Source organism: Camelus bactrianus, chromosome 11, assembly GCF_048773025.1.
Source record: "Camelus bactrianus isolate YW-2024 breed Bactrian camel chromosome 11, ASM4877302v1, whole genome shotgun sequence".
Taxonomy (NCBI): domain Eukaryota; kingdom Metazoa; phylum Chordata; class Mammalia; order Artiodactyla; family Camelidae; genus Camelus; species Camelus bactrianus.
In genome coordinates, this window is record NC_133549.1 from 80279097 (window position 1) to 80304891 (window position 25795).

At 48.3% G+C, this 25795-nt stretch overlaps 1 protein-coding gene across 2 annotated transcripts in view; it reads left to right on the forward strand.

Moving 5' to 3' along the window:
* Positions 1 to 417: 417 nt before the first annotated feature.
* The window catches only part of C11H10orf71 (chromosome 11 C10orf71 homolog), a 56207-nt gene continuing 30829 nt past the window's right edge, over positions 418 to 25795 (forward strand). For both annotated transcript variants that reach the window (XM_045523029.2, XM_045523030.2), the window contains exon 1: positions 418 to 746. The gene's annotated coding sequence lies outside the window, so the exon portion shown is untranslated. The remainder of the gene's footprint in view (positions 747 to 25795) is intronic.

Genomic DNA, 25795 nt, shown 5'->3' on the forward strand with positions numbered 1-25795 from the left:
TGAATGGGGCTTCTAGAAGCTGGAAGAAGCAAGGAAGGATCCTCCCCTACAGCTTTCAGAGAGACAGCAACCCTGACGACCCCTTGCTTTTGGACATCGGGCCTCCAGGACTGGGAGAGAATTAACGTCTGTTGTTTTAAGCCGCCCAGCACGTGGTCCCTGGTTAGCACACAGGCTGACTTGTGCTTCTGACTGTCCAGCATGAGTTGCTATTTGCAGGAGAATTTGTGATCTCATCCCTCAGGCCCATGAGCCCATCGGGTCCTGCTCTGCCCTTGGCTGGAAAGGGAATCCCGAGGCTGCCTCTGCCTCTTGGGTGTGGAGCTCTGGGCCAGATGAGAAATGGGCCTATTTATAAACGAACAGAGCCAGAGGGCGGGTGTGGGGTCGGCCGAGGGCTTCACCAAGGTCATAGACCCAGTCCCTTGGGATGGAGGCATTGCCAAGAAGAGCCAGGCTCCCGAGGAAGTAAGCGGGGGGCGGGAGCACGCGGGCCTCTCTGAGCGGTGGGGCTGTGGTCCATTTCTGAGCAGCCTAATGCAGGAATGTCCAGCTGGCTTCCAAGTCATATCTGGTTTCCCGGGCAAAGGGCTGGGTGGGAGAGGATTCTTTCCCACTGCCTCACTGCCGCTCCGAGAAAGGAAGTGTGAGCGCCCAGGGCGAGCGCCCCTCGGGCAGCTCGTGTCCCGTCTGCGGGCAGTTGTGCCCTCCACGCTCCTGCCACCTTGAAGGGGATGCTGCACATGGTGAGTGAGCCCCTCGTTTCTCACCAGAAAGATCACTCTCTCCGCAGGGCCAGGTCGGGGGTACTTACGGGGTGGGATCTCAGCCCCAGGCTGCCCCAGGGAGGGCAGGAAGCTGTGTGGCAGTGCCAGGGATGTGGGTGGACAGGGACTCTGCTGATTAGAGCCTGAGTGGGAGGGATCAGGGTCTCCTCTCAGCGCGGCTGGTGCTGGACACAGCTGTCCGGCGGAAGTCACAGGGTACAGGCTGCCTCACCCGGCCCCACCGGCAGGCCTGTGCCTGGGAGATGCCCAGCTCTTCTGCACCAGGGGTCTTAGGCGCTAGCAGAAGGCTTTGCTCCACAGCAGGAACAGCCTCTGACCAGCCAGGAGGCCCACCTCGGTTACATCTCTGACCATATCATGTCTCTGAGTCTTGTATGTCTTGAAGCGCTTCTTATGAGAGTGAATTTCTGTAGAGTGAGTAGCTGAAGCAGGGAGAAGAATGGGGGCAGATGTTCACCTGCTTGAGTTCAGAGAAAAGAGCTTTAGTAAACTTTGAATCTCTGCTTCATCTCCTTCTTGCTGTGTGACCTTGGACAAGTCACTTAACCTCTCTGAGCCTCACTTCTCAGTTTGTAATATGGCCTACTTTGCTGAACTGTGGGGAGGTTAAATGGGACAGTATGTGTGACTGAAGCTCCACTCCCCATCCATAGAACCTGGGCTCATTTCCCAGGTCTTCAGACATCTTTTCTGTTTAACCTTTGTCTCTGGGAAAGTCTGCTGGAGCGGCAGGGGCCCTGTCCGAGCCAGCTGTGCACCCAGTCACCTGGAACACTCAGTGCAGCACTGTGAATCAGGGCTGGACTCTGTCTGCTGGGGACACTCAATGGGACATTCACGCAACTCACATGGGACGTATAAGCTTGGCTAACTACAGCCCACAGACCCCTCCTCCACCCTCGTCCCCTGACTCTGGGCTCTGGCCCAGCTGGTCCTGGTCAGAAGACCCAGATTCCAAGCCTGAAACCAAACCTGTGTCTTTATCATTCACTTGTCAAGCCCTGTCTTTCCTGTCGAAATCTGGCTATGACTTGCTCAAGGTTAAACTTATATTGAAGTAGACGCAGAATCTGCCCATGGTAGGGACTGTCTATGAAAAAGGACTTACCACCTCCACTACAGAGACAAGGGCCCTGCTCCCGGCTGCTTTGTGATCTTGGACAAGTCATCTTCATCTTTAAAATGCGTACAATTATATCTAAGTCTCAAAGTGACTATAGGTTTATCGTTAATCACCCAGCCTGACCTCTGCCATGCAGGAGTTCCCCGTTAATCTTGGGTCCCATCCCCTCCTCTTGCCTTGAGCCCCATTTTGTGTGAAGACAGCAATGTGGCTCGGGCCCCACACACAGGAGCAGGCTGGCTCAGGGAGCGCGCAAGAGCCGGGAGACCAGGGAAGCTGCAGGGGGCACTACCTCCCCTTTCTGGGTGCTGACAGTCCCAGCAGGGGCTCACCGCAGGGAGCTCACCCCCAAGAAGGAGAGGTAAGAGGGCGTCAAATGCCAGCATGGTCTCTCCAGGGTCTAAGGGAGGTGTCCTCACGCCTCTGCCCTGGGAAAGTCATCCCACTGAGGCCAGACTGGAATTGACCCCCACAACACATGCACACACATAACCCACCCATCTCCCCAAGTCTCCCAGCATCCAGGCGTGATGTTCCCCCAGTCACCTTCTGTCTCACATCCACTTGGTGGTCAAACCTAATACCGACCAATGGCTGCTTCCCTCCAAGACCCCTGTGCTGCACGGTCAGGCCCTCGCTGTACCTGCCACACTGTTTTACAGCCTCCTAGAGCCTCCCCGACCCTGTTCCTGCCCATGTTCTGCATTTGACAGGGAGCTCAGAGAACTGCTCCCGACCTCAGAGCAGGGCAATCATGCGAGTCTGGACACCACCTTTCCACCTGCAGTACAGGAGGATGCTCTGAGAATGTTTTGGTTTGGAGCCTGGATTTTTCTTACAACCTTGAGACTAGAGAAACAGACACCACACCTCTTCCCAGAGAAGAGCTCGAATTCCCACCTCCCATCCCAGCCCCCACCCCCTCCAAGCCCTGGCTTGTCCCAGGGCTGGCATCTCACAGGCCCTGCGCCAGCACTGAGCCAACAACCGGCCTCTCCCAACACGCACACGTGCACATGCGTGTTCACCCACACACTCCTCCACGCACCTGCATCTCCACAGCAGGGATCGAGGAAGGGAGGGGCTGTGCCCCCGTGTCCGTCCATGAATGAGAACCTCACCTTTGCACCTGGCTGGATGCAGTGCTTCCCACCCGCATGGGTATCCATCACCTTCAGCAGAACCTCTGTCAGCTCCAACAGAAGCTCTCAGGGGTGCTGCTCCCAGCCCCTCCGCAGGCACAGCCCTGCCAGGCTGCCCGGGTGAGCGGCAGAGGGAGGGCAGCCTGTGGGAGGACCCACTCTGACTCCAAGGATGCAGCCGGGGCTACAGTGACCTAGGCAAGATATGTGCTTGGTGCCTCAGCTCAGGCTGCCCAGGAGAGGTGGGCCAGCCATCTCCATCAGCCCCCACCCCCTGGATGCTGAAGGAGCTTTCCAGCCTGGCTGGGAACGTGCACCGGGTCATCCCTAAGGCCCCCGAAGGTCCCAGAACCCCGCCAGCCCGCAGGAGCCCCCAGGAAGGGACTGCATCAGCACTTCTGGAGCACCTGCTGGGCGGGCCCTGATCCCCACCAGCAGTTCCCACAGTGCGGACCACTGTCGCAGTACCAGCATCACCTGGGACCTTGATAGGGAGGCAGGTTCTCAGGCCCCAGCCCAGATAATGTTTAAACAACCTCCCTCCCCATGACACCAGGTTGAGAGCTTCCGCCCACACCACCCACTGGGCCCTCCCTGTGTCACCCTGGAACTTACCCCCCTTCTGCGGGCACCAGGGCCCCACGGCGCTCCTGCCGGGGAGCAGACACCTAGGCCCCCGAGCTCCTGGGATCGAGTCGCCTTCCCTCGGGCCTCTCATATTACTGACTGTGACACAGGCCCTGCCAGGAAGGGCTGGAGGCACGATTTGAACTCAGACCTGGTTACAGGTGTGGGCAGCCATAAATCAACATGGGCCGAGAATAGCCTGGGGGCTTACGAGGGCGAATACACAGGCCCACAGTAGGAAACGGGCCCAGTCAGCATCACCAGGCCCCCTCGGAGAAGGCTTTCTTGGCATCACATCCATTCCAGAAAAATCCCACAAATGGTTGCCACGTATTAATCAGATTTGTAAAGCAGTGGCCAGGGCAACGTCACTTTTGGGTACCTCACTTGAACCTCTCAGCGATTCTGGCCACAAGGGGAGATCAAGGGTGCTGTGGGGGCCGGGGACAGAGGTTGTGTCCCACAGACGTCAGTGAGGTTGCAGAGCAGAGCTGCTGGGGACGGGGGGGTCTCCTCCAGAAAGGAAAGGAGCTGGGGGAGGTGGTCTGGATCAGCTGGTGCCGTTGGATACCTGAGGCATCTGATGGATCGGACCAGCAGGTTCAGACAGCAGCAATCCTGGGGGCGGGGGCTCACACCCGCTGTCCTGCGAGTGTTGGCTCCCTTCCCTTACACCTGGCGGGCTGGTAGGGACAGAGCTGTCTGCGGGGCCTGCCTCCAAGGGTGACTGGAGCCAGGAAGGACAGACAGGAGAGAGCCATCGTCAGCAGACAAAGAGGTCATTAAAACAAAAAGTTGAAAAGATAACTCCCATGTATATCACAAGATGTTCAGACAAATTAAACATGTTTAGGCCAAATGCCAGGGATAAAATCCCAGCTCTACTAGCTGAAGCCCTGTGATCCTGGGCAAAGGACTGGATTTCTTTAGGCCCTAGTTTCCTGGCTGCAGTGGCCTGAACGGTGACCCCCAAGAGATATGTCAACATCCTAACCCCCAGAACTTGTGAATGTGACCTTATCTGGAGTCTCTGCAAATGTAATTAAGAATCCAGAGATGAAGAGATCATCTTAATCATCCAGGTGGGCCCAAAATCCAGGGACAAAGTCTCCTTTTAGAAGCACTCAGAGGAGAGAGACATACAGAAAAGGAAAGCCCATGGGGAAAGGATGCAGAGTTTGGAGGGATGCAGCCACAAACCCAGAAACAACTGGAGGAACCAGAAGCTGGACCAGCGCTTGAAGGCAGCTCAGCCCAGCCGACACCTTGATCACAGACTTCCAGCCTCCAGAATTCTGAGAAGATACATGTCTGTTGTTTTAAATCCCTCTGTTAGCAGTAATTTTTTACAACAGCCACAGGAAGGGTCCACAGAAGAAAGAATATAAAGAGGCAACAAGAGGGGGTCAGCTTAGGTCACATGCATTTATGCAAAAGAACAGCACGCAACCACACAAAGACATTTGTGGACAGTCATTAAGAATGAGGCTGGTGTTCAAATTTTAATATCAAATCGGAAAAACAGAGTACCAGAATATTACATTGCAAACGTATATGAATCCAACTTTGCTTTTCTTTTTGATCTGATTTGATTTTTTACTGTATGTAAATTTTTTTGGTTTTTATTTTTTATTGAAGTATATACAGTGTATGATGTTGTGTTCATTTCTGGTGTACAGCATAGTGATTCAGTTATACATATATATGTTCCTTTTCATATTCTTTTCAGTATAGGCTGTTGCAAGGTACTGAATATTGTTCCCTGTGCTATACAGTAGGATCTTGTTGTTTATCTATTTTACATATAGTAGTTATTATTTGCAAATCCTGAACTCCCAATTTATTGCTGCATCCCTGCCTTTCCCCCTGGTAACCATAAGTTTGTTTTCTATGTCTGTGAGTCTGTTTCTGTTCTGTAAAAAAGCTCATTTGTCTCATTTTTTAGATTTCATGTATTAGTGAAAGCATATGGTATTTTTCTTTCTCTTCCTGGCTTACTTCACTTAGTACGACAATCTCCAGGTCCATCCATGTTGCTGCAAATAGCATTATTTTATTCTTTTTTAGAAGAAGATGTGATAAATATATATATATATATATATACACACACACACACACACACACACACAATGGAATACTACTCAGCCATAGAAAAAGAATAATTTTGTTTTTAAAAGTATGCCCAAAAAAGGGAAAAATGACAATGACCATCTCTGGGTCATATGACACCACGTTCTTTATTACCTTTTTTGCTATTTTTGATATTTTCCAAATTCCTCCTCAATTAGTATAACTTTTATTATCAGAAAATAAAAGAACGGTTCTAAGATGCTCTTCCTGCAAATGTCACATATTTGTGCAAGCCCCCCTGGAAGCCCGCTTTCTTTCCACCTCAAATCTCATGAGATCCTTCCAACAGCCCCATGAGAAGCTCAGCTGTGGCTCCATTTTGTAGGTGGGAAAACCGGGCTCCGAGCAGTGCAGGGCGACCACAGAGCCAGCCCAGGGCCAAGGCTGGGAAAGGAACACAGCCTGTCTGCCTTCTGAGCCTTGCGTGGAAAGCCATGCTCCCCTAACCCACAGAGACGGCGCTCTGTCCTCACCTCCCTCTCCCGACCACGCCCAGGACGTGGCCTGTCCTTCAAGTCAGAACGACTGATCAAAGCCTCAAGTGCCCTCCAGGCAGAGATAAATGACAAGATCCTGGGATGCCGGTTTCCTTGTTTTAAATGGAATGACAGATAAATCATTTCTACTAACTGTTTTTACCTGGCTGCAGGAAATGATGCATCGCCATCTTTTAAAAGAAAATTAAGCCTTTAATTCCATGGCACCTGTAATAAAATGGTACTTCAGCTCTCGGCCCTGAATATATGGCCCGTCTTGTCCTAATTTACTATTGCGATGCTGCCTGAAATGTTCGGAAGTTATTAATGTGGCAATATATTCAAGCACCAAACCTGGCTTCGAATGCAGTTGAAGCGCTCAATTAACACAACGGATGGCCATGCGGGAGCCAAAGGGGTGATATCGAGAGGTCGGCCGCACAGGCGGGGTGCAGAGCTGGTGGTGCTAGTGCTGCAGGGAGCCTCAGTTACTTCCCCCTGGAAGGTGGAGATTGTGATACCTCCTTCACAGGTACAAGGTACCAGGTTCGGATCTGTGCCTGGATCTCCAATGAGCACCACCAGCTCATTCTCTGCCAGGAATGCCCCAAATGCCATTCTCTTCATTCTTTTTCTCTCCTGGTCCAGAGGAGAGCTACGGATGCTTCCACATGCATATTGATCCTTAGCATGTGTGTGTGCACGCTTGCACGTGGGGTAATTCATCCCTAGGCTCTGAGCAGGCACATCTCACTGTACTTTGAAGAGCAGGTCTTTATGACCAGGGAACTGCTCAGCGATCCATGCAAAGATATGCTGGGGCGAAATTTCAATGTAAGATAAAGGACAGGGTCCTGAGGGCTTCTAGGCCCCCTGCTCATCATCTTGTGCACCTCTCTTCTCTCCGTGGGCGTGTGATGCTGCCAGGGAGACCGTGTGCCAGTGTCAGCTGACCTCATGAGCCCTCCCTGCTGGCTAGCCATTGGGACAGCCACTGAAAGTGTGCCTCTCCAAATGAACTGATTGACAAACACAGACAGACTCACAGACGTAGAAAACAAACTTACAGTTACCAGCAGGGAAAGTGAGGGCAGGTTGGAGGGATAAACTGGGAGTTTGGGGTTTGTGGATGCTAACTACTATATATAAAAGAGATAAACCACAAGGTCCTACTGTAGAGCACAGGGAACTATATTCAATACCTTGTCATAGCCTATAATAAAAAGAATATGAAAAGGCATATGTATAACTGAATTGCTATGCTGCACACCAGAAATTAACACAACATTGTAAATCAGCTATACTTCAATAAAAAAGAAAGAAAGTGTACATCTGAATAAGGCCACTTGAATGAGAGCCCTCTTGTTCTGCAGAAACTACCAAATGGGCTCAAAGATACTGCTGGGGTCTCTGGGGTCAGGAACTTCAGATTTTTCCGTGGGTCTCTCAGGAGGGGCTCCCATCCCCTGCGAGGTACAAGGCAGCCCTCTGCCCTCCCCAGGGTAAAGTTCGTGTATTTTCAGGGACGGGGATGTGGGATAGTTCATTTAGCTTTCAGCAAATCCACATAAGGGGAATCATTGCAAACCTGTGTTTGGAGCAGAAGACAAAGGTGGAAGTCTCAAATGTGGACCTGATCCCTTAGCAATGAGCATGAGCCAAGCCTCCTCCGATTACCAGAGCTGGCGACCCAAGGGACAGACAAAGCTACGGCTGAGGCTACTTTTCTGGGGGAACCAGGATGCTTGAGCCACCAGAGCAGTTACTTGAGCAAATTATTTAGATAACAGTAGTACCTCTCTCATAAGATTGTTGTGATTATTAAAAGGAATCAATACATGGGCTCAGCCACACAGAGGCGGTCACTACCTGTTAGGTGTGGAAACCAGCCCCCTGCACCATGGCTTCCTAAAACTTAGGCAGCCCATACATGGCAGACAGTGTGTGTAAATACTCATACCACTGGGAGTCCTGCTTGGGTTTCCTCTTCCTCATTCCTCCCAACCAAGCCTCCAGAGCCAAATTCTATCCAAATGACCTCCTCCCTCCCCTCCCTGAGCTTCTGGGCTACCATCTCTCTCTCCTGGACCCCTACAATGTCCTTCTGATGGGTCCTGCCCCCGTCTCATCCTCACAGCACTCTGTTTTCCATGCAGCAACCAGAGAAATCTTTTTTATTATTTATTTTTTAATTGAAGGATATTTATATAATATTCTATATAAGTTACAGGTGTACAATATAGTGATTTACAATATTTACAAGTTATACTCCATTTATAGTTTAAATTTTAAAAATATTAGCTACAGGGTTTTTTGTAATTTTTATAATTTATAATAATTGTAAAATATTAGCTAGTGTTGCACAATGTATCCTTGTAGCTTATTTTATACCTAACAGTTTGTACCTTATAATTTCCTACCCCTATATTGCCCCTCCTTCCTTCCTTCTCCCCACTGGTAAACACTCGTTTGTTTTCTATATCTGTGAGTCTGCTTCTTATTTTGTTAAATCACCAGTTTGTTGTATTTTTTTAGATTCCACATATAAGTGATATCACACAGTATTTGTCTTTGTCTGACTTAGTTTACTTAGCAAGCCCATCCATGTTGCTGCAAATGACAAAATTTCGTTCTTTTTTATGGCTGAGTAGTATTCCATTTTGATGGATGTATGTGTATATATATATAATATATATATGTCACATTATTATCCACTCATCTGCTGGTGAACACTGAGGTTGCTTCCATATCTTGGCAATTGTAAACACTGCTGCTATGAAATCTTTTTTAAATGTTCATCAAATCCTATCAACCCCATGATTAAACTCACCTTTGGCTTCCTTAAGGCTGAATAAAATATAAACTCCAAGCCCTGGCTTTCAAGGCTCCACATCCTGTCTGCTCTATGCGCTCAGCTTGAAACCCCAACCTGAAGCCCCAAATGTAAGTGCTGTGAAAGTCTTGGTCACTGCTGTATCCCATTGCCTGGCCCATGGTGGTTACAAAACCAGTGCATATGGAAGAAATGAGGGAGTCAAAGGAAGGCACACTAACTATACTGCATTTTCCCACTGGACAGGGCAATAGACACTAATGAAAATAAATCCCTTTGGCAAAGCTAATTTCAATTCTTCCTCCTAAGCTGGGAGTCTGTGGGGCTCAGATGGCTGAGGAAAGAGTTTGTACGCACCCCACCTGTATCTCCAAGAGGCCTAGGTGGCCTCGGGGGGAAGTGGCCCTAGAGGGACCACCGCACTCAGCTGCACAGGCCATGGGCTGCACAAATCCAGGGATGCCACTGATACAGAATGCTGCTCCTAGAGTTTGCAGGTTGGGCAGAGCAGAAGCTCTAGATCTTCCAACCTGCTCGCTTAGGAGGGAGCCCCCACTGAGTCCCCTCCCTCAGCCCTGCCCAGACCCCTTCTGCCCTCAACTGGTCTCCTCCTTAAGAATTCTCAGACCAATAAACCAGAGACCAAAACGGATGATCATCACTGGGTGAGAGGGAGGGTGGAGCATCAGACAGGGCTCACGGTGACTTTGGCGTCGTCAAGTACAGCTTTCAGTCCTGTCTCTGCTGCTTCCTGTCTGCGAGAACTGAACCGCAAGCTCCCAGCACACAGAGATGCTCAGAACATTTGGGCTGGCCTGAACGAGATACCTGCGTGGCAGGGCTGATGGAGAGATGGCAGGGCTTGTGCCTCATGGCAGACTCAGTACCTATCAGTTCCACCAGCATAAGCAGCTTCACATGACCCAGAGTCAACACATCCTTGCTTCCTTTATTTGAAGCGTAAATAAATAATTATATTCCTATAATGCCGAGCGTTAAGTTACCATTACTCCTTCTTGCACATGAGGCCACTGTAGCTCAGAGGTTCAATGGTTGTCCAAGTCCCCACACTGCTGGTAATGAGACCATGACTTACCCTGGCCCTTCAGCTCCTGTGAGGCCAGTGTTCCCAAGGCCACAGGACATAGGAGCCAGAGACTTTGATCTTGTGGACTCAGGTCTGCAGGTCCAGGTTCCCTCTTGCCCCCATCCTACTCCCCACCTGCCTTCCAGTTGGCTCTGGGGTCTATCCTTCTGCCTAAAAGTGGAAGGAAGAGGGTAGGACTCCCTGAAAACAAAATCCCTACCCTATAACTGAGCTTGACTGTCATGTCCCAGTCTGAAAACCTGGGACAGCACTGCTGACGGTCCCGATGACAGCCCAGCTGGGAAGGCAGCTATATTTAGCCACATGCTTGACCTACGATGTTATCAGGAGCAGAACCAAAAGGTTGGGGAGGAGGGAGGTGGCAGAGAGAAACCCCACCCCGCACTGCCCCAGCCGTGCAGCCGTGATGAGCTGGTCAGGAAAGTTTCCACTTTCTGAACACATCTTTTTTTTCCAACGTTAGGGAGCTTTTGTGATTTGCCCAGGGCTTTTGGCCTGGAGGTAGAGGCTAAAATCAATCAACGGATTTGCAGCCAGAGGCATCTCAGCAAAAGGGAGTTAAGAAGCACCTTGGCCGTGGGTCACAAAGCCAAGTTTCCCTTTGCATCCCTGGGCACCCGCAACAATATGAGGGCGTCTCTGGGCAAACAGCACATGGGCACTGGGAGAAGACCTGGGCCATCAACAGGGTGGATCTGAATCCCAGATAACGATGCTCCCCACCTCATGGAATTTTTGAAATGATCAAATGAAACATAAACATGACAAGTATGCAGCAGTGTAAACGCTGTGCCAGTCTCTCCCCTCCGCTCCATCCTCACAACCCTACGAGATAGGATTTCGCCAATCTATCCCCACTCTGCAGATGAAGCAACTGAACGCAACACTCAGAGAAGGCGATTCGCCTGGAGTCTCAATGGCAATCTCAGCAGTGCTCGTGTTGCACAGACACCAACATTTCCCATCTCTGGGTTTGACCTGTGTGCTTAGTGGTCCGAGAAAATCAAGGTTGGGGGCGGGGGTGATGGTGCTAATTTCCCAGAAGCAATCTTACCTCTGCTCTTTGAAGTGTCGCGAAATTGACTGGAGGCTGCTCCTGTCAGCAGCGCTTCTCCAGGCTGCTGAAAGCACTTTTAGCACCTGATTAAAAAGGAGCCTTATTTTTCCTGAGCAATTACCAGCCTCTCTCTCCTGATCTCATCCCAAAGAAGAGGAAGAAAAATGATGGAAGGCTGGCCTCCAGATGCTCACCCCGGGAAACTCTGAACGGGCTGACGCGCCCGCGGGTGAGGAGTGCCAGGCATGGCTTGACCAGAGGCAGCTAGCAAGGCTCGCCATGGGGGGTCATCTGTATCCTTTCTGGTTCCAACAGAGGCCCTGCATCAGGCTGTGACCTGGCTCCTGGGGGATCTGAGAATGAAGCAAAAGGAAGTAAGGAACTAGCCTGACTCACAGTCCTCCTGCAGAGAGGTCACCCCTCATCATTTCCCCAAACCGCTCTGCCTCGGGGCATATTAGCCTTGAGGTATATACACTAAAGGAATCACTCCGGGGAGATAACCTCTTGGCCGAAAGCACAAGCCAATTGTTAAGCAGAAAAAGATTCAGACCCAGGGTTCTAAACAGCACCCTGCATTATATCATGCTGCCTCCTAGCATCCCTAGGCTGCTTTTTTTTTTTTTTTTTTCAATTGAAGTACAGTCGTTGTACAATGTTGTGTCAATTAGAGTTCCGGTCTTGTATTCATCCCGCTTCATTCCTTCTGGTCCCAACAACATCTGTCACTGGGAGGGCGCCCCACCCATGGGCGTGGCTAAAGACTGCCGCCAGCTCCGTTTGGCCCGAATTGCGTCACGTCGTGGGCAAGCCACACCTGGTCTGAGTCATAACCAGGGCTCCTACAGCTCATAGTAGCAAGGAGCCATAAAAAGGAAATAGCCAGGGCTGCCAAAGATGTGGTCAAACAGGCAGGCTTACTCATTGCTGGTGGCAGTGAAAAGCAATTTGGCAAGATGTACGCATACCAGGCTTGATGGTATGCGCCTCTTTGATCCAGTAATCACACATCTGCAAATATAGCTTCAGACAATAAGTCTGAATTTCTTTTTTAAATCCTATCTAAAACTGTATTCATTGTAGCATTTCCTAAGGAGCCAAATACCTTGAAATTCTATAGTGTGGCATATTAAGCCATTAAATATAGTATTTCAGAAGAATTCGGAATAGCATGGGAATGCTTTTGTTATCAAGTTTAATGACAAAAGAAGGTTATGAAATTGTGCAGATGGTATGATCACAACTATGTTAAAAAAAAAGTGAATGAATAAATGGCACATGGGACTTACAGGGGAAGGGTTTTTGTTTGTTTGGTTGGTTGGTTGGTTGGTTGGTTTTTTAAGCAGTTTTTAGGTTTACAGGAAAATTGAGTAGAATGTACAGAGATTTCCTATATACCCGTTGCCTCCACACAAGCATAGCCTCCTTCCTCCTTATCAACTTCCCGGGTGGGATTTTTTCCCCCTACTTTCTTTTTTTTTTTCCCTCCAAATTGTCAAATTGTCTTTAATGAGGAAAATACATTTTATTGGGAAAGAAGGCAAGAAGAGAGGAAGAGCAGGAGGAAAGGCAAGAAGAGGGACCCCTCACCCCAAAGGGAGAACGCAGACTGCTTCTCAGCCCTTTCGATTTCTGATACACATTTTTATTTCACCAGCTGTTGGAGTTCCTCACCGTTTTAAGTTTGTGATATCATCTCCCTTGTCCACATACTTTTTCCTGGGGGAAGGGGCGGGGAGGGGAGACCATTTTAATGTTTTCTCAACCCTGAAACCGTCCCCAAAACCCCAAATTCAAGCTGGCCTCCAACGGAAGCCTCCTTAGCTCACTCTCCCTCTTCCCGTACCTGAGACACGTTTTCCTGCCGACGTTGAACACCCCGTGACCTGCAGCCTTGGAGCCTGGGCAGAGATTCTCTGGCTTTCATACACACACACACACACACACACACACACACACACACACACACACACACACACACACACACACACTCTCACACTCCCCCTTGATGATGGGGAAAACATAACCTGCAATGCCAGCCTCCTACCAGCAGGGGGCAGAGTGGAAGCCAGGCCGGTGTGCGCATATCAGGATCCCCAGTACCCAGAACCAGAGGGGCACAGGAAGGTTGCATGAGTGAGTGGTTGCCTCTGGAAACCCATTTTTGGCACTCTTTGGAGCTTTAAATTGGGAATGGGCATTTCTGGGCAGTGATGGAGTTTACATGCATTAGATCACCCCACAGAAAGAACCTGCTTTGGCCTCTAACAGATCTAAGGGCCATTTTCACCCAAGTGTGCGGCGGAGGAAAGAGGCCAGCACTGAGGACTGCCATCCCCACATCACTGAACCTGGACTGGACTCCTTCCTCCCTGGGGCCTTCGTTGCCCCAGTTATGGGATGAGGCAGTGGGATGACCTTCCATGATATTGTTCCATGACCCCTTTAAGGATTGCTTGAATATAAAACAAACTCTCAATACTGAAGACATTTTAGGGGATACTTTTTATTTTTTATGTCCTACATAATAACATCAACAAAGAATTCAGGGTAAGATTCTTAGAAAGTTAGCCCCCCAAACAGTAGAAATCAGTTTCTCGTTCTCTTTTTGGTAATACGGTAATAGAGTCTAGCCCACAAACCTGCCGGTACCTCACACACACACAAATACAGACATATTCGCACAGACTCGTACACATTTCCCATCATCACCACCAGCCCCATGTATATGGTAAGTGCATATGGAAGATGTTTAGGAAAGGGACCACCCAGTGGAACTTCAAAAGGGAAAGACGCAACTTGGGTGTGAATTAGGAGGAAATGACACTGGGGAAATGGAGGCAAAAAGCTCTCCATTGGGACTTAAAATAGATGAAAGACTGGGCTATTTTCATCTTTCCAGGGCAGGAAGACCTGAAGGGTGACTGTGCTGACTTTTTGCCCTGTAATGGTACTGTTCTCTGTTGCTTAAATGGATGGCGTTGGCAAGGTCTACACCGGGGACCTCATTCTAGGACCAGAGATAAAACACACCCACTCTAAATCTCACTTGGTGCCAGCCTGGCATTAAGTATGGGACCAAGGATTGATTATGCATTGTTTCCCTTAATCTATACAAAAACTGCCAGGTCGACATCATTATACCCACTTTATAGATAAAAACATTGAGGCAGAGGGTGGATTAATAAAGTTCCCACGCCCACAGAGCTCGTCGTAAGAGGCCAAGCTGGACTCTGAAAGCCAGATGCCAGCTCTTTTCTTGCGCAGCCCCCTTTCGTCTGGAAGGGTTGGGAGGGGTGTGGAGGGGTGGCCAGCATTCCTTAGAGGAGGTGGAACACATTCCCTGAGGTCACAGCTCTGCCTTGAAGTCTTGCTGTGGAGATTTCCTCTCCATTCTGGGCTGACCTGGCATTTTGACAGCAATCTTTTTTTAAAATAGGTCCTGAAGGGTGGGGCCCGGAACTGGTGGTTTGATCTTGCTCCAAATTAAAGCTATGGTCAATGGCAGCCCCTTTGCCTGGAATCCACAGTTTTCCCTGATGCCCTGGGTGGTGACATCATTTGTATGTCTGACGTGCTGACGTACGCAATCCTTTGTTTAAAGAGTTCTTCCTCTTCAGAGTAATTCAGAATGCTGCACCCTAATTGGTGGAGCATTTTGTTTGTGGCAGGAGGGCTGTCTTTAGATGAGGATGGTTTGTGAGTTTATTGCCCAAACATACTCTGATTTGGGTGAAAGTCCTGTCTGTTCATTCTTCCTATTCCTGGCTTTTCACATCCCTTGCAGTGAAGTGAGAATCAGGGATAAGAAGCTTCAGCTCACTCGCAGCTCCGGGCCCTGCCTTTACAGACCCCAGTGGTCTCCAGGGAAGAGTCCCGGGGTCCCTGGATCCACAGTCTGGAACCCTGGGCTTAAGTTCCAGTTCTGCCCCCTCTTTTACTGGCTGATTTTGGACAAGTTGTTCTGTCCCTACTGTGCCTCTAGGACTTGGTTTCCCAGCTGTGAACAAGGTAATGTCTCAAAATGCTTGGTTAAGACCAGCAGTTACAGAAGAATCCCCTGGAGGGCTTGTCAAAACAGCCCTTTCTGGGCCCGGCCCCAGAGTGTCTGATTCAGTGGAGCCTGAGATTCTGCATTTCCTGACACGCTCCCAGAGGCTGACACTGCTGGTCCAGGGTCGCTGCTTGGGGAACGTCTGGCTGATAGTGAAGGGGTGTGCGGTGAGAGCCGTGTTATTATGATGCAGGGCAGGGGTCTACACCCAAGGGAAAATGCTCCCTTCACCACCACCTGGCACACTGCAGGGCGGTGTTTTTCCTAACTCCAAATAAAGATCATCTAGGGTGCTTGTTTCCAAACAACACAGATTCTTTGGCCCCAACCCAGACTTATCAAATTAGATGTTCCAAGGGAGGGGCTTGGTAATTCATAATGGAACAAGCCTGCAGATCAGTCTTACCATCAAAGATGGCTGGGAAACACTGCAGCTTGACCACTAGTTCCAGACTGCAAAAATGTTATGTGAAGGCAAGTGGCCCATGTCCCCTCCAAGTGGAGATGGGGATAGTAAGCCAAAGCTTCTGGGACACAAGGACGACGTATCTCCCAGCCTAGTAACTGATACCCTGTAAGACCTGGGAGCCAGACTTTGGGGGTTTCTTATGGCATCAGGGTGAGTGACAAAGAAGACCTAAAGTGAACTTCTGTGTGGCCCTCATCGTCAGCACCGGAGACACCTGCCCAAAGCAAGGCACTCATCCACTTCTACACAGGCAGCTACGTCCCATCTCTGTCCCCAAAGGCTTCTGCACCAAGGAAGCAAAAGCACAACTTGACACAGTGGGATTTACACACATCAGATTTACATAGGAAGCTTTGTAACCATCCCCCATGTGTGGCTGAGCATTGCCTCAGACCCATAAAAACAGAAGTATAAGGGGTGGGGTGCAGCATCGCGATGTTTAATGCTCCCCAGGTGATCGTGGTGCACGGCTGGCCCCGTGCTGAAGGGAGGAGGCAGGACAGCTGGCACACCTTCCCAGGGTCTCACCTTTGCAGCAGCATGCCCACCCAGAGACGTGGTTACAACCTCCTCCACTGGTCCAGCGTGCAGGCGCTTGTGGAAAATGAAAACTCATGAAGTCACATCGGATGCTTCTTCAAAAACTGATATTTTTTTGAAAAGATGCTCATCATTAATCATTAAGGAAATGGAAATCAAAACCACAAAGAGAGACCACCTCACACCCATTAGAATGGCTACTAGAAAAAAACAAGAAAAGAAGAGAAAAGAAAAGAAAAAGTGTTGGTGAGGATGTGGGGCAATTGGAACCCAATGAGTGTTGGTGAGAAGGTAAAATGGTACCGCCGCCATGGAAAACAGTATGACGGGTCCTCAAAAAATTCAAAATGAAATTATAAGGTCCAGCAATTCCACTATCTGCACGTATACCCAAAAGAACTGAAAGCAAGATCTTGAACGGACATTTGGACATTCATGTTCATAGCAGCACTATCCACAGTAGCCAAAAGGTGGAAGCAACCCAAGTGTACACTGATGGATGAGTGGATAAACAAGATACGCCATATACACGCAATGGAATAATATTCAGCCTTACAAAGGGAGGAAATTCTGATACATGGTCCAACGTGAATGAACCTTGAGGACATGATACTAAGCAAAATAAACCAGTCAGTCACAAAAAGACAAATACTGGATGATTCCACTCAGATGAGTTACCTGGAGTAGTCAACTTCATAGAGGCAGAAAATGAAATGGTGGTTGCCAGGGGCTGGAGAGAAGGGGATGGGAAGTTATTGCTGAATAAATACTGAGTTTCAGTTTGGGATGATGGGAAAGTTTTGGAGACAGATAGCGGCGATAGTTGCACAATAGCACGAATGTACTTAACGCCACAGAATTGTATGCTTAACAATCGTAAAGACCGGACATTTTATGTTGTGTGTATTTCACCACAACTTTTAAAAATCACAACATTAAGAAAAAAACAAAACTGCCACTTTGTAGAAACAAGGAAGATCTCCTCCACGATACAGTGGACGTTTTCCGAACCAAATGTAAGAGTCAGGACTCCTGCTAAGGGGAGCGTGACAGGCACGTGTCAGTTTTCAAAACATCTCCTACCAGAGGCACCGGAGAACCCAAGGGACACTCCACTCTCTTCCCAAGCACAGAAATAACCTGCTGGGGAAAAACTGCAAATGAAGAATGTCGGTCACAGAAGTTCACATATCAATGCCGGGCACACGTACACGATGGCGTTGCGTTCATTGACCCCTTGTCACTTTCGTTCATTCATTTCCTGTTTCCCTCTGAAACGGTGGCCAGGCACCGGGGCTGGGAGAAGCCTGGGAGCCGAGAGCTCTTCACCCAGCAGGTCCTTTCCTGGGGAAAGACGGGAAGGGAGAGTCTGACTTTTCACAGGCTGTTTTGGAGCAGTGGGATGGGGTGGTGGGGTGGGATGCAGATGGAGGATGCTCCGGGCAGGACCTCATCTGGGGACTGGCTTTCAGGGAAGCTGTGTGTCCTTCGCTCTGCAGCCCCCGCCCCAGCAACACAATCTGAGCCTGAGGCGTGAGTTAAAAACGCAGATGATGCTGCCCACGCCTGTGGGCCCCGGGGCAGAGGGGGCAGGGGAGACCACTGCCCGGCCCACCGCTGGGTTCTGAGAAACCTCGTTCCCAGGAAGAGGCGTTTGGGGGGTTCAGCCCCTCTGCCCACCCATCTCTTTTCTGAGCCAGCGATGGATCGTTTTCATTTCACTCCGATTGAACAGCGAGACTAAACGGGGTCCAATTTCTGATCAGCGTCATTTCTCTCAGACTTGCTTAGGGAAGACAAAATCCATTAAACTCCCCCCCCACTTCCCTCGGAGAGGTGCTGAGCGCCCTGTGGCAGCAAGATGGCAGCTCTGGGGGGTGGGGGGGCAGAGGCTCATTTTCCGTGGCTCAGTGACTGGCTTATTGTAGGTTCTTAATAAATATTCAATCATAACAATCTTAATTACTGGATTACATCATGTCTGTCTTAGGGTAGGAGATAAATAAATAATGCCATAATAATCACGAGCCTCTAAGGGAGGCCTGCTAGCTTTGAGCTCCCACTTCTACGCAGGCGGTTTTAATAAATTTGGGTGGATTTCATATTTCACGGAGACGTATCTGCTCACAGCAGGTAAATGTATCTGGAGATAAGCCTTATTTAGTATTCATTCATGCCGGCAGAACACTTCCTGGTTTCTTGGTTTATGTGTTCTTCAAGATTTAGTTCAGCTCAACACGGCTTCTAGTTCTCTGAGTGCTCAGGGGTGTCCGGCGGCGAGGAAGGTGTCAGGGCAGGTCTGGCCCCACCCACTGGCTTTAGGGGACACACTGAGATGGGTTAGCTAACTGGGGACCAGTTATTTCTCTCCAGCACAGCCTGAGCCGTCCCCTGCTCCGAATGAAGTTGCAAATAGTCCTGGCAGGTGATGTAAACGATAAAGTTAGCCGGTTGGCAGCAGGAGGGCACATGCCCTGCCTGAAGGGGCAGCCCCGCTCAGCCCCAGCTCCTGCCCCCGAGCAGGAATGCCACGTGAGGGTGCTTGATCTTCCATTAAAAAGAGTCAGAAATGCCACTGTCACTCCCAAATCTCCCGGTTTTTAAAGGCTGCTAACCAATCCAAATTATTTTAGAAAAAAACCCTCCTTCAGACTTTTGGATCCCATCTGGCCATAGGCCACACTAGACGAATCTGGAGTCTAAGGCTGAGAGTGAGGGCTATGAAAGGAAAGGGGTGTGCTGGTTCCCCCAGGAAGGCTAGGGAAGAGCCAGAAAGCCCGCGGCCAAATTGTGGGGTGCCTGGGGTCTGCCACAAGTTCTGTTACCTGCTAGATTTGTCATGTGACCTCCAGAAGTCCCTAAGACCCTGCTCCCTGTGCAGGGAAGTGGAGGGTGGCAAGGCTGCTGCGCCCCCCCTCTGAGGGCTAGATGAGAGTCAGCACCCCCTGAAGCGATGGGGAGCCCTCTGCCCACCAGACGGCACCGTTCATGCCAACAGAACAGAGACTAGTGGATGCCCAGGAAGTCGTGTAGAAGCCTCACATCTCTCTGAATCTGGGCCTCTGGAAGCTTCTGCAGGCAGGGGTGGGGAGTTGGGACCCGAACCTCAGAGTGCAAACCTGGACGAGAGATGGTTCTCAGAGCTGCTCATCAGAGAGTGTACAGTCTGGCTCTGTCCCAGCCTCGCAAGACACCTGTGCCAGTCCCAGTCCTGTCGTGGGTGTCTGCCTCCTGCTCTGTGCACTTTAGAGGACAGGACAACGCAAAAGAACGTCCTTTGGTGGAGCCGAGGGGCGGGGAGAGGTCTTGACACCCTCGTTCCTCCAAGAAGCCAGAGCTCTGATGAGACTGATGGCTAGTGAGCCCGGCATCTCTTCTGTGGTTGTGCGCATCCCTGCCTCCCTCCTGGGGCCCGAGGTGACCCTCTGTGGCAAAGACAATGCCTCTAAAGGGACCTTTGCATGTGCAAGGATTCAAGAAGCAGCTTTTGCCTGAGCCATGGTCACCACATCATAGCACTGGCCACTGGAGAGTGACTTCCCTGGCCCTCGGGAGAAAGTAGACAGCTCCGGACTTTCTAGAGAAACTCCCCCTGCACTGGGGTATTTTTAGCTCCACCACCCCATCCATCCATTCCAGGGGTGTTCACGTCACGGGTGAAATTAGCCACCCACCTTGGCCAGGCGAAGGTGGCTCCTGCAGGGCGTGTGGGGCGGGGTGACGGAAAGTGTCTCAGTGGGCTCAGATTTCCCTGCAAGTTGGTCCAACTATAATCTCTTGTCAAAAGCAGAAACAGGTTTTCTTCACCCTGCTGCAAATCATCTCAATGAAAGATGCATTATTACTAAAAAATAAATGAATAAATAAAAGGAAAAAATTCAACGCATGCACACATTCTGCTTACAAAACAACATTCGTTGGCTTTCGGTGTCTTTTTACCTAATGCTTGGCGATATGTGATTTGAGAACATTCTTCCCACGACTACATTTTTACAGTTTAAAAAAATTTACATGGGTATATAGACTCCATTTGTTTAACTCAGCTACTTAACAAGCTTCCATAAATATTTTCTTCTATTTTAATGTCTCAATTTTTAAGTACAGATTTAGTCAACCAAACTCTAAAATTGAACGTTTAATTGTTTCTGGTGTTTTGTGTCCCTGCCAATATTTGTAGAGATGTTGGCCTCTCTGAAGCCACTTTATATCAAATAACCCTAAGTGAGGTTACCAGACAGACTGGAGTCTAAGGGACGGGCCAGGCGGGCCCAGGTGCCACATCCTTTGCCATGTGGCCCTGGGGACAGTCTCAGATCTCGCCCTGGCTCCCAGCGAGCCTGCCAGTGTCCTCTGACTCCCTGCTGAGTCTCTCTCCTTCCCCAGGATCTCCGACCTCCCCTACAACTCCCTCTGACCCTTTCCTTCCTGCCGCAGGGAAGTTTCTACTTTTTTTTTTTTAATTATGAAACATTTCAAATGTACACAAAAGTTCAGAAGATAGTATAACAAAGGCCCAATTTCAAAAATCTTGTTTCATATACTCCCACCCATTTCCCCATACACGGAATTACTCAGAAGTAAGTCCCAGATTTCAATCATTTCATTCATAAATGTTAGTGTGGGTCTTGCTAAATAATAAAGCTTCTTTTTGCAACATACTATTAACACAGCTAAAATGTTAGCAGTAATTCCTGAATATCATCAAGTATTCAGGCAGCCTGCAGACCTCCAAGTGGTCTTATAAATGTTTGCTGTGGACGGTTTTTTGGAATGAGCATCCAAAGAGGGTCTATCTATGGCATTTAAACACTGTGTCTCTTTAGTGTCTCTTAATCAATAGGTCCCACCTGCTTTGATTTCAAAGGCTTATTTGTTAAAGAAATTGGTCATTTGTCCCATAAAGTTGTCCAAGCCCCAGGTTTTGCTAATTGCTTCCTCATGGTGTCATTTAACAGTTTCTTCTGTTATAGGAACAGTCATCGCTATAATCTATTAGTTAAATTCAGAGTTAGAGTCTTGTTCTGAGTTAGGTTTTTTTTTTTTTTTTTTTTTTGGCTTCCTGGGTGATGTGTGTTTTTAAAAGGAGACGTCTTGAGGCCATTTTTTTGGTCAGGGGTTTGAAAAATGATATTATTCTAGTTTTACTCTTCCTTCTTTACTAGAGAAACTCTCCTTCATCCATCTTCACTTTGGACTATTTGGATAGTTCATACAGCAAAGTCAGGTGAGGTACCTGACCCTGCTCAGCTTTTCAGGGGAATAAAGCTGCTCCCTGGACCCTCCAAGGGGACCATGGAAGGTTGTCTGAGTTGTTGTCTTTTCAGTATCATTATGAACTCATGCGTTTAGACATATTCAGTGTGTTTCAATCCACCGAGGCTGTTACTTGTACTAATGTACAAAGTGGTCCATCTGTTGTGGGTGAGAATCTCTTCCAAGTCGGCTCCTTACTTGTTCTGATGTCATCCCGACAATCTCTCTCAGGCTCCCTGCCTTCCATGTGACAAGGGGTTCCGGACTCCTCTTACACATTTTCAGCTCCAGATCAGGGAATGTTTGTTCTTTTTAACAAGAAATCATATTCAGAGACAAAAATCTTGGTGCAAAAGAGAGTCATTGCTGTCACGTTCGTTACTGTCTCTAGGCCTGTTCAGTAGGAAATCCTTTTCTTTTTTAAGAGAAAGTGTTTCTTGATACTACATTTTCATGTATTTGATTTTATATAATCTTTTTATATTGATATCAAATATATAGGTGCTGAGGCTTACTTACCATTTGATTTTATATTTTCATCCTTTTTCTCTAACACTAAAAAAAACTTGCTTTCTAATGATATTAACACACTTCCTATTTCATTTTATTTATATTTATCTATGTTTCTGAAAACAGTTTAGGGTTTTACTTTACAGTTCATTTTATATTACGACGTATCTTCCTTATGGATATTAAGACAAAATAATGTATTTTAAAATCATTTGAAATAATTCCCCTTTATGAAATTATGCCACCTACATATTAAGGTCATTTGTTTCATTTTGCTGTCAATTCTTAGAGACCACCTCTTTTGTTAAGCTTTGATTTGATTTAGTTTGATAATTCTCTAAGGGACTTACATGGCTCCACGTCAAACCTAACAAACAAGGCAGGCTTGGAGAAGTCTAGCTCCTACTCTCATTCTTACACCTGTGCGCTCCTGTCCCCAGAGGTAACCATTTCAGTTTGGGGCCTATTTTTTTATTGTTTTCCTTTAATCTAAGCAAATATATATAAATGCCCATGCATCTGTATCCTCTCCTCCATAAGTAAATTATAACATCACATGAGACACCCCTGTTTCTCCCCGTTGCCCTGGGAATTGCTCCCTGTAAGGTTGGAGAGAGGCCCCTTGTCCCTTTCTATAGCTGCATAGTACTCCACTGTGAAGTGGATCCCAGCTTCTTGTCCTCCTCTCACCACCTCCTCAGCCCCAAGCTCCCAGGTTTTTCAGTCCCTGCAGATCAGCTCTTGCCCTCCTACAGCCAAGGCAATCAGAATTACAACAGAACAGCTTCATCAGCTTATGGTACCCATCCTTGTGTGGCTACCTGTGCTAAGCATTTGCATCATCTCATTTAAAGTAAGTAGCAAATGAAAGTCTGACGAAATCAAATCATATGCCCAAGGTCACACAGCTGCTATGTGGTCGATCTGGGAAGAGAACCTTTATATCTCTGAGGCCAAACTCTTTCGTCTTGGCTGCTTCACTAATCAGACTCTCCTGGCTGTGCCTCCAGAAGTTCTGTATGGCCCTGCCAAGCATCAACAGAGAAGGAGTGGAAAGGGGACAGCTGGATCTACCTGACACCTGTGACCCACACCAAAGGCTACTGGGAGGCAAGATCTCAGAGAGACAGCAGGACAGGATGGGAACTCACTTGGGCTGAACGAATCCCTGAATTCAAGCCCCAGCCTCACCTTCTCCTGGTTCTGTGACTTTGGGCCGTTTGCTTGGCTTCTTACGCCTCTGCTCTCTCACCTGTGAATGTATCTCCAAGACGCAGTAAGGACAAGGGCGGTAACAAAGGTGAAGGCCCTCAGTAGTGCCTGGGACACACGGAGTGCTCAGTAAATATTGGTTGAATTGACAAGGGCAGCAGCTTGCAGTAAATCACCTGAAGCAACAGTGGAGGAGCGGAGCCAGCCCAGCTCAGCCAGCAGCACGAGTGCTTCCTGCTCCAAGTGCGGTCCTTGCACCAGCAGTGTCAGCATCATCCTGAAATTAGTTAGAAACGCACATTCTATTTTATATATAGTAGTTAGTATCTGCAAATCCCAAACTCCTAGTTTATCCCTCCAAGCCCCTCCACCCGGGAACCATACATTTGTTTTCTGTGTCTGTGAGTCTGTTTCTGTTTTATAAATAAGTTCATTTGTGTTATTTTTTTTAGATTCCACATGCAAGTGATAGCATATGGTATTTTTCCCTTCCTCTTTCTGGCTTACTTCACTTAGTATGATGATCTCCAAGTTCATGCACGTTGCTGCAAATGGCATTATTTTATTCTTTTTATGGCTGAGTAGTATTCCATCATCCGCCAATTGAAATTTAGGTTGCTTCCAAGTTCTGGCTATTGTAAATAGCACTGCTGTGAATATTGGGATGCATGTGTCTTTTCAAATTAGAGTTTTCTCCTGATATATGTCCAGGAGTGGGATTGCTGGATCATATGGTAAGGCTATAATATAAAATAGATAAACAACAAGGTCCTACTGTATAGCACAGAGAACAATATTTAATAACTTGTAATAGCCTATAATAAAAAAGAATATGAAAAGGAATATATATTTATGTATAAATGAATCCCTTTTCTGTACACCAGAAATTAACGCAACATTGTAAACTGATTACACCCCAATAAAAAAATAAAATGAAATAAAATAAAATCACATCCCTGCTCTCAAAAAAATGCACATTCTGAGGGAGGGCTCCAACAATCTGTGTTTTCACCAGCCCTCCAGGTGATTTGGGAACCACCGCTTGAAGGAAAGCCCAGCACTCTGAGTCCATAATGGCAGGGAGAGGCATGAGGCAGTCCTGAGCCCCCCTCCCTCACCTCCAGAGCTCCCCTTGCATTCACTAGCACATAGCAGGTGCAGGGGAGAACAAGGCAGAAAAAGTGAAAGTGTCCTTGGAGCTTGCATTCGTGGAAGGATGTAGACAGGGCACAACCCCAGGACCAAAGAAGGGAGAGGTTCCCTAAACAGCATGGAATGATAGAGGCTGAGGGTCTTTAGATGGGATGGTCAGAAAAAGGCTCTCTGAGCAAGTGACCCCTGAGTTGATGTTTGAATGGGGAGAAGGAAGCAGCTGTGTAAACATAGGGGCAGAGTGCTCCCAGCAGAGGGTCAGCAGCTGCAAAGGTCCTGGGGCTGGATAGAGGCAGGTGGCTGGAGCCAGTGTAAGAAGTGATTCTTACCTTGCTCCTTCTCTGAGGTCAAAACGATCATGCTAATGCTGTGCCAGAAATGGATGTAAGACAAACAAAAGCCTTCTTCCCCAGGTGCTGCTGGGGGAAGACAGCAGGCAATGCCTGGGGGTGCAGGACCCCAAGAGACCTCACTTGGGCTGTGCACTCCAGCCCTGCCTCAGGACCTTCTTCCCCCACAGTCAGGCTGCTCTGTGTGATCCTCCCACCACATTGCTGCAATTCTTCCAGGAAGACCCTGCTCCCAAGGTATTTTAACGATTATGGCACCAGGGGGGAAAAACGCAGTCCAAGGAGACAGGAACACCTGAATTTGAGACCAGCTCTGTGGCCAATTATATAATTTGGGGCAAGGGATTTCATCTCTTTGACCTTGTTCGGCATCTGGAAATAGAGATAGGCATGGCTTCCTCCCAGGCTGGTTGCGAGGATCAAAATACACACAGTGTACAAGACAACTAACCCGGCATCCAGTAGGTGCTTGAAAAACGGTAGGTGGCTAACAGCACTTTTTCTTCCTTAGCAGAAAGTTTAATTTCTTAAGTGCCAGCATTTTACAGATAATGGTAGAAGCCAGTAGGAACAGCAATATTAGTGATCTAGGAATACAAAGTTCCTGTCTGAACTCTGAGCAGTTGATGACGGAGAAGGTGAGACGTGTCCACCATGAGCACATCAGCCCTGATCCCAGGAACGGACTGGCCTCTTGGGCATGGAGGTCTCATGGCAGTGAGGGAGAGGGTCCACGACCAGGAGAAGAGCTAGCCCAGCACTGTCTATGAGAAATACATGTGTCATTTTACATTTGCCTGTAACCACACGAAAAAAGCCACAAGAAACATGTGAAAACAATCTTTCTTTTTTTTTATTGAAGTATAGTTGATCTACACTGTTGTGTTAGATTCTGGTATACAGCAAAGTGATTCAGTTATACAGATACATATATATTCTTTTTCATATTCTTTTCCATTATGGTTTGTTAC